Consider the following 10,034-nt stretch of genomic DNA (forward strand, 5'->3'; position numbering starts at 1 on the left):
TTGCAGTGGAGTAAGTTATTGGAGTTAACATCGCCAATAATGGGACAGACTGACATCATGTGCATCTGGATGTGGTGTGTCGAGAAGGACCCAGCATCACTTCCACAATAGCCCTGCCAAGCCTAGAACTGAATCTATTCATGAGTAAACAGACACATCCAAATAGATAGAATTCCATAAGACATGCAACCATCCTCTTCCCAAAATGTCAATGTCATGAAATGATAAAGAATCATTGAAACTGAAAACACAAGGCAACTACATGCAACTCATAATCCCAGATTGGCTCCTTGAATTGGGGTTGAGTGAAGGTAGGGAACAGCATTAGGAGGAAAGGCAACATTTACGTATGGACTGTATATTAGAAATAGTATTGAATCAATATGAAATTTTCCAAATTTGATAACTGCCCCGTGGTTATGTAAGAGAATGTATTTGTCCTTAGAGATAAATGGCAATGTATTTAGGATAAGGGTCATGATGCCTGTAATGTCTGCAACTGGCTCAACAATAATGATCATATATAACAACTCTAAACACAGACTTACACACAGAGATGTATATTATTGTACTCTTCTTACAGCTCTGTAGCTTTAAAATTTTTTCAAGATAAAAGTACCAACTTCAGGATTTGAGCTTCAGCAGGGGAAGCACCCACTGTCATCCAGCTGAGTGTGTGAGGACATCTTCACTTAGGGAAGCCAGTGGCTTTGGGGTCACTTTGGCTTTTACAGCTGGGAGTCACCCAGTACCCCTCCTCCCACCCAGGTGCCCAAGACCGTGTCCATTCTCCAGCACAGCCTGCATCTCACAGTACTGAAGACACTACGAGAATACTGTGTTAGGAAAATAAATACGAGTACCTAAATATCAATACTCCACAAAGAGAGCTACCCAAACACTAACCATTAGGCAACGTAGGTCAGGCTATTTGGGTCATAAAAACCAAACTCACTTACGTAGTCAAGTAATGGGGGTTTGTTGTATAGTGTGATTAAAAAGAGGAAGAGAGGGACACACTGGGCACTCCTGGAGAAGTAATGCATTACAGGCGTACCTTGTTTTATTGTGCTTCACAAATACAGCATGTTTTACAAAATGAAGGTTTGTGGACACCACAGTTAGCTGGTTCCCAGAAACCTAGGTCCAGCAAGTCGAAAACTGTGCTTATTACTTTTAACCTTGTGTATTCTCCAGTATTCTCTAACAAGACAAATGTTATCATCTTCCTAATTGTTTGTATTAGGAAGGTACTAGCTTGCAAGTAGCAAGAGGGATTGTTTTGTTTTTTTGTTTTAATATAGCTAGAAATCTAGAAAAAGACAGTTGCTGATGTTGGTTAAGTGACTCCAGTATCAACTTCCTGAGGATGAAAGGAAAAGGGAACGCGTTTCCTATTTTATCATGTAAAAACAAAGGCCTTTCCAGAGCCCCAAACAGTCTTCCACTTATGGTTTCATTGGCCAGAATCGTGTCATTTGTCATGTGGTCATTTCTGCCTATGAGGCAGTCTGGGAAAAACAGGCTATCTTGCCTGGTGTTGGGTACAATGTTCTTCTGTATGAAAACAGGGTTTTGTTACCAAGGAAGAGACAGGGAAGGGATGCTGGGTAGGAAACCCAAACTGCTTGCATGATGGCTAGAAAAAAATTAATGGCTGTTTCAGTAGCTTTTTCAAGTCTCAGAAATGCCTGGCATTTGGCCTTTTGTAGAATCGCCCTTGCCATATTAACTCCAAGACTTATAAGGAGTTTATGTATACTGGACCTAAGAAAAATGAGAGTCTGACTAAGGACTGCAACAATTCAAGCACCTGTACTTCCCTGTTGCAAATGACTTTGCAGAAATGAATAACCAGTACTATGAGATGCAGGCTGTGCTGAAGAATGGACACGGTCTTGGGTGCCTGGGCGGGAGGAAGGGTGCTGGGTGATTCCCAGCTGTAAAAGCCAAAGTGGCAACCCTGTGTTGAGCAATTTTTCCAATAGCATTTGCTCACTTTGTGTCATTTTTGTAGTATTTCAAACTTTTTCATTATTATTATATTTGTTTCGGTCACCTGTGATCAGTGATTTTGATGTTATTGTTGCAAAAAGATTACAACTCACTAAAGGCTCAGATGATGGTTAGCACTTCTTAGCAATAAACTATTTTTAAATTAAGGTGTGTACTTTTTTTTTAGACATAATGCTATCACACACTTACTAGACTACAGTATAGTGTAGACATAACTTGTATGTGCACTGGGAAACCAAAAAATTTTGGGGACTTGCTTTATTGTGGTGATCTGGAACTGAACCCTCAAAACCTCCGAGGTATGCCTTCACAGTAGAGCCGAGTTTGAGGCAGTAGTGGAAGGTTATTCTGGAACAAAAGCAAGGCTGGGAATTGGATTATCTTATCTCAAAAGCAGTCAATTGAATTTTCACCTAAATGGAACTTGAGCAACTCTTCTGCTGTTTGTTTTTGTGTTTCTACACCCTACTTTTTCACTACAAACTGACAACTTATCCTCTGATCAATTTTCTCCGCCTAATCCTTACTGGTGGTCTCTGTTTCCTCCTAACATTGGCCTATATGTCTTCTGCTTCATGACTTCATTGTATTATTTTAGTTTCCTCTCCTATGGCCAACCAATTTTCAGAATTACCTAGTTTAGAATTTAGAGCAAGGGTCTGAAGTGGCCCGGCTCATCACCAGCTCATCACGGTGGAGCAGAGCTGTACTTCAGACTGGCCATCTCAAAAGCCAGCCCCAGTAGTTTTTGCCATTGGATAAGCTTTCCACCCCTGTTCCAATCAGTGTTGATAGGGAGGGTCACATAAAAGTAGCCAAGATCCCTTTCCTTCAGCAATGACCATGGCTGGGGCAGTTTCCTTCAAGAGAGGAGTCTGGAGGAAACCAAGTAACTCATGTAGGGCTTGTGAGTACTATCAGAAAAAAAGGGAAACGTAGGAAATATGTTAGTGCTTTTTGTGTCCAGGAGTCCCACTGGGTCCTGCTTGGTTTCAGTAGGGGCTTGGATCCGGGCATTTTACATGCACTTATCCTCCCAGCAAAAGAGTGCTAACCCTGACTCTGTTCTGCAGACAGGGAACAGGTTCAGAGAGTGTGTATGTGTATTCTCTGTATGCTTTTGTCTGTATAGCTTTGTTTTTACCATTTGTCCTAGGGTTCTGTTGGTCCGTTTTGTTTGTTTGTTCGTTTTTAAGTATAGTTTTTAGTGCTTCTTATCATTGGTGGATTTGTTTTTTGGTTTGGTTGCTCTCTTCTTTCTTTTTTTAATTACTTTTTTATTTTTAATAATATTTAAAAAAATTTTAATTTTAATAACTTTATTTTCTTTCTGTTCCTTTCTTTTCTTTTCTTTTTTCCTTTCTTTTTTTTTCTCCCTTTTCTTCTGAGGCCGTGTGGCTGACGGGATCTTGGTGCTCCAGCTAGGTGTCAGGCCTGAGCCTCTGGGGTGGGAGAGCCAAGTTCAGGACATTGGTCCAGCAGAGACCTCCCAGCTCCACGTAATATCAAACGGCTAAAGCTCTCCCAGAAATCTCCATCTCAACACTAAGACCCAGCTCCACTCAATGACCAGCAAGCTACAGTGCTTGCTGTACAGGCAGAGAAGGAAAGAAGAAAATAAGAAGGGGAAATTAAGTATCTGGTGGTAATAGAAAAGAAACAAGGCACACTGGGCTTCCTGTTTCCCCAACAGCAACACAATTTATTTTTGCTGCTGAAAATCCCCCTACCTTGAAAAAATAATGAAAGAAAAGAAGCAGCTAAAGAAAACTGAGCCAGTATACCCCAACTAAATAAAATATCCTCAAATAAGCGTGTGATATATGAAAAAGTAGACTAAATCAGAAATACAAGTACTAAGGACTCAAATGCATGAAAATAGGGAGAAATGAGAGTTGGTTGGTGTGGGAAAGAAATAGAAAAAAACTACACCAGAAATAAAGGTTAACATAATTCAAAAAAAGTCATGTATCACAAGGTTCATTGCAGCTCTATTTACAATAGCCAGGACATGGAAGCAAACTAGGTGTCCGTTGACAGATGAATGGATAAAGAAGATGTGGCACATATATACAATGGAATGTTACTCAGCCATAAAAAGAAATAAAATTATTTGTAGTGAGGTGAATGGACCTAGAGTCTGTCATACAGAGTGAAGTAAGTCAAAGAGAGAAAAACAAATACCATAGACTAACACACATATATGGGATCTAAGAAAAAATGGTTCTGAAGAACCTAGGGGCAAGACAGGAATAAAGATGCAGATGTAGAGAAAGGACTTGAGGAGATGGGAAGGGCGAAGGGTAAGCTGGGACAAAGTGAGAGAGTGGCATGGACTTATAAATACTACCAAATGTAAAATAGCTAGCTAGTGGGAATCAGCCACATAGCACAGGGAGATCAGCTTGGTGCTCTGTGACCACCTAGAGGGGTGGGATAGGGAGGGTGGGAGGGAGACACAAGAGAGAGGAGATATGGGGATATATGTATAGCTGATTCACTTTGTTATAAAGCAGAAACTAACACACCATTGTAAAGCAATTATACTCCAATTTTAAAAAAATAAAGGTTAAATTACAAGGTGCCTGAGAGAGTAGACTTGGATAAAAATTTAAAAGGATCTTGAAGAAAAGCAGGAAAATAATTAAATAAAGAAATAAAAAATGGTCACAAAGTGGAAGACAAAGCACTGAGCTGATCTCCCTGTGCTATGCGGCTACTTCCCACTAGCTATCTATTTTACGTTTGGTAGTGTATATATGTCCATGCCACTCCCTCAGTTTGTCCCAGCTTACCCTTCCCCCTCCCCGTGTCCTCAAGTCCATTCTCTACGTTTGTGTCTTTATTCCTGTCCTGCCCCTAGGTCCATCAGAACCATTTTTTCTTTTTCTTTCTTTTTTTTTAGATTCCATATCGTGTGTTAGGCTATGGTATTTTTCTCTTTCTGACTTACTTCACTCTGTATGACAGACTCTAGGTCCATCCACCTCACTACAAATAATTTCGTTTCTTTTTATGGCTGAGTAATATTCCATTGTATATATGTGCCACATCTTCTTTATCCATTCATCTGTCCATGGACATTTAGGTTGCTTCCATGTCCTGGCTATTGTAAATAGTGCTGCAATGAACATTGTGGTACATGACTTTTTTTAATTATTATTTTCTCAGGGTATATGCCCAGTAGTGGGATTTCTGGGTGAGGAGTGGGAGGGAGACCCAAGAGGGAGGGTATATGGGGATATATGTATACATATAGCTGATTCACTTTGTTATACAGCAGAAACTAACACAACACTGTAAAGCAATTATACTCCAATAAAGATGTTGGAGTATATAAAAAAAAAAAAAAGTAAGTGAATGACAGGTAAGGAGAGTTCAATATGTTAACTGATGTCCCAGAAAGACAAAACAATGGAATTGAATTCATATTTAAAACTGTAATCCAGGAACACTTTACAGAAATAAAGGAAGACCTCAATCTACACACAGAAAGGGCATATTAGTTATCAAGAAAATTGACCTGGAATGACCAACTCTGATACATATCTTAATAAAACTACTAGACTCTGAATATAAGGAAAAAATCATAGTTTCCAGGCAAAAAAGACAAAATAATGTAAAGGCAAGAGAATGAGATCAACACCAGACATCTCAGAAACAACATACAAAGCAAGGTAATAGCGAAGCTACAATTTTCAAGTAATTTAAGGAAAGAATATGTGAACTAAGGATATTATATACAACCAAGATATTCTTTAAGTATCAAGACTATAGGAAAATAATGTTGAACCTGCAAGAACTCAGAAAATACTATATAAATATATAACATAAAAGCTACTAGAGGATGAGCTTCATCCAACCAGAAGACAACTGAGAAAACTTAGGCAAAGGGACAACTTGCGAGCATTCATATATTTAATTGTAGCATCTGTTTAGACTGAAACAATGGTGGAAACAAAGGTAGAAGAAAACCATGTAAGTATTCTGTGTTCTGATAAAGTAAAAAAATGTAATTAGAAATAAGAGAAGGGAGAGAACAAGGGAAATGTAGAAAAAGAACACTGACTCTCATTTAGGTGATAGGTGAGCGTTAAAGGATATGATTTAAAACTGACATACCGCGGGCTTCCCTGGTGGCGCAGTGGTTGAGAATCCTTCTGCCGATGCAGGGGACACGGGTTTGTGCCCCGGTCTGGGAAGATCCCACATGCCACGGAGCGGCTGGGCCCGTGAGCCATGGCCGCTGAGCCTGTGTGTCCGGAGCCTATGCTCCGCAATGGGAGAGGCCACAACAGTGAGAGGCCCGCGTACCACACACACAAAAAAACCCTGACATACCAGATAATGAAAATTTAAGTAAGAAAAAAAGGGGTTAAAAATTCTGTAATATATTAATACAAAGCAACCACTAGGATAAAAATATAAACCTTCCTAAATACAAAAGGATTTTTTTTTAAAAGCAAAGAGGGTACAATCAAGCAGAAAAGAATACACAGTAATTATAACATAATACATGCAGAAATTATAACAGAATTAGCCCAAACATAATAGTCATATCAATAAACTGAATGGGTTTAACTCAAGGTCAAAAGACAAATTTCAAAAAGCACTAAACAAGAGGGAGAAAAAGGACACTTTATAATGTTAAAATCCACATTCACATTTAGGATGTAACAGGTATGAGTATCTACACAACAAATAACACAGCAACCACCTATGTAAAACAAATACTACAAGAGATACAGGGAGAAACAGAGAAACACACTGCTAATAGACACTTCAACATACAGCACAAAACAGGTCAAGTAAGTCAAATAAAAAATATGTAAGAACTAAACAACAGGAAGTAATTTTGGGGGGATATATATTGAATACTACATACTAATAATAGAGAAAATACAATCTTCTCAAGTATACATGAAACATTCGCAGGGATACACAAAGTAAATACAAAGCAGATACACTATCTGCTTATAGTATCAGCAGATACTATAAAGTTATTGCAAACAGTACTTGCTGATCACAATGCAATAATACTAGAAGTTAAAAATGCAACCAAAAATGATCCTCTACTTGGAAATTAAAGATATTCTAATAAACTTAACTCTTGGGCAAAACAGGATGTATAAACAGAAATTAAAGAATTTCTAAAAAATAATGATAATAAATACAACTATGGGATACATTCTAAGCAGTGATCAGAGAAAATTTCATGGCACTAAATAACCTATATCTATAAAAAACAAAGATTAATTACATTCCTAACTGAAAGAACTAGAAGAACAACAAAGTAAAACAAAAGCCCAAGGAAGAAAATAATAAATGTAAGAGCAGAAATTAAAATTAAAGAAGTAGAGAAGGAAAAACTGTACACAAAATTAATGAATAAAATCCTGGAAAAACAGGAACATAGACAAAGGATTATCCAGTTTAATAAAAAAAAAAGGGAGGGGGAGACAGTACAAATATACAGAATAAGAAATAACAACAAAGAAATAGCTATTGATACAGAGAAATATGTTTAAAAAGCATAAAAGATTATTTTACTCACTTCAATAGAAATACACATCTGAAAACCTAGAGGAAATGGACACTTTCTTAGAAAAACATAATTTAACAAACTGACTCCTGTAGAAAGGTTAAAAAATTTTGCACAGGAGAAACAGTTATCAAACATTTACTCCACAAAGAAGCATCAAGCCCAAATGGTTTCATGGAGGAATTGATAAATTTGTCTACATAAAAATGTTTTAATTTTGCATGATAAAAAATAACCAAATTCCAAATTGAAAAACGATACAAAAATGGTCTTTAAACATGAATGATGTTTAACTTCACTCATAGCAGGAGAAATGCAAATTGAAGGTACAATGAGACACCATTTCTCACCCATCTTCTGGCAAAATTTCAAAAGTTTGACAATAATAAGTGAAGCCTTGGGGAAACAAATAGTTTCATACATTCTGGGCAGAGTGTGAATTGCCTCAACCTTTATGGAAAGGAATTTATCAATATCTAATAAAACTGCATATGCACATGTTGTTTGACTAGTAGCAACCCCACTTCTAGGAATCTACTCTGAAGGTATACTTCAAGCAAACCAGAAATATATATGTAGGGACATTCATTGTAGCATTACTTGTAATTTGCAAAATGCTGAAAACTATCTGAATGATGAAGCATGGTAGATTGATCAGATAAATAAATTATGGTACCTACACACCATGGAACACTAGGCTGCTACAAAAAAAAAGAGAGAGAGAGAGAGAGGTCGTTATGGACTTACATGGAGTGACAGAGTGATATCTGGAAATGTTAAACACAGTAAGTATGTGAAACAACTAATAAACACATGAAAAGATGCTCAACTTCATTTGTCACTAGGGAAATGAAAATTTCCCTATGAGATACCATTTGGTATCTACAAGAATGCCTATAACAAAAAATAGTCAATAACAAATGATGGTGAAGATGTAGAGAAATTTAGAAACACTCCTAAATTCTGCTGGGAACGTAAAATGGTACAGCCACGTGGAAAACAGTATGATACTTTCTTAAAAGTTTAAATATAAATTTATCATACAACCCAACATTTCCACTCTTAGGTATCTACCCCAAAGAAATGAAAACCCATGTCCAAAAGACTTGCAGGTGAATATTCATAGCAGCATTATGCATCATAGCCAAGAAGGAAGCAACTCAAATGTCCATCAACTATTTAATGCATAGATAAATAAAATATAGGAGATTCATATAATGGAATATTATTCGGTAATAAGCATACCGATAGAAATGCTGATCTATGCAAATGACTTGGATGGACCTCAAAAATGTTACGCTAAGTAAAAGAAGCCAGACTAAAAAGACAACATTGTATGATTTTATTTATATGAAACATCCAGAAAAGACAAATCGAGACAAAGTGGCTAGTGGTTGCCTGGAACTGGGGAGGAGACAGGGCGGCATGCGAACAAGGGTTAACCAGTAACCAGGCATGAGGGATTTTATCCAAATGATCGAAGGATTCCAAAACGGGTTTGTGGTCAGGTTGCATGACTCTTAAAATGGGTGAATTTTGTGGCAGTATATCATACCTCAATAGTTTTTTTGTTTGTTTTCTAAGGCATATATATAAACCATGCATCAATAAAGTTGTATTTTAAAAACACATGTATAGAAACAGACTCAGACTTAGAGAATGAACTTATGGTGTCCAAGGGGGAAAGGGTGGGGGGGAGGGATAGGGAGTTTGGGATTGACATGTACACACTGCTAGATTTAAAATGGATAACCATGGTGGGAATGTAAACTGATACAGCCACTATGGAGACAGTATGGAGGTTCCTTAAAAAACTTAAAATAGAACTATCATACGACCCAGCAATCCCACTACTGGGCATATACCCAAAGAAAACCATAATTCAAAACGAGTCATACACCACCATGTTTATTGCAGCTCTATTTACAATAGCCAGACATGGAAGCAACCTGAGTGTCCACTGACAGATGAATGGATAAAGAAGATGTGGCATATATACACAATGGAATATTACTCAGCCATAAAAGGAAATGAAATTGAGTTATTTGTAGTGAGGTGGATGGACCTAGAGTCTGTCATACAGAGTGAAGTCATAAAGAGGAAAACAAATACCATACACTAATACATATATATGGAATCTAAAAAAAAAGAAAAAAAAAGGTCATGAAGAACCTAGGGGCAAGACAGGTAAAGACACAGACCTACTAGAGAATGGACTTGAGGATATGGAGAGGGGGAAGGGTAAGCTGGGACAAAGTGAGAGTGGCATGGATATATATATGCTACCAAATGTAAAATAGATAGCTAGTGGGAAGCAGCCGCATAGCACAGGGAGATGAGCTCGGTGCTTTGTGACCACCTAGAAGTGTGGGAATAGGGAGGGTGGGAGGGAGACGCAAGAGGGAGGAGATATGGGGACATATGTATATGTATAGCTGATTCACTGTTACACAGCAGAAATTAATGCACCATTGTA

The 10,034-nt window shown here is 37.7% G+C and overlaps 1 protein-coding gene across 4 annotated transcripts in view; it reads right to left on the reverse strand.

The window, feature by feature from the left end:
• Positions 1 to 10,034, reverse strand: part of PDCD10 (programmed cell death 10) — a 64,212-nt gene that overhangs the window by 8,823 nt on the left and 45,355 nt on the right. The gene's annotated exons all lie outside the window — the stretch shown is intronic.

The sequence above is a fragment of the Kogia breviceps genome, chromosome 5 (assembly GCF_026419965.1).
Source record: "Kogia breviceps isolate mKogBre1 chromosome 5, mKogBre1 haplotype 1, whole genome shotgun sequence".
NCBI lineage: Eukaryota > Metazoa > Chordata > Mammalia > Artiodactyla > Physeteridae > Kogia > Kogia breviceps.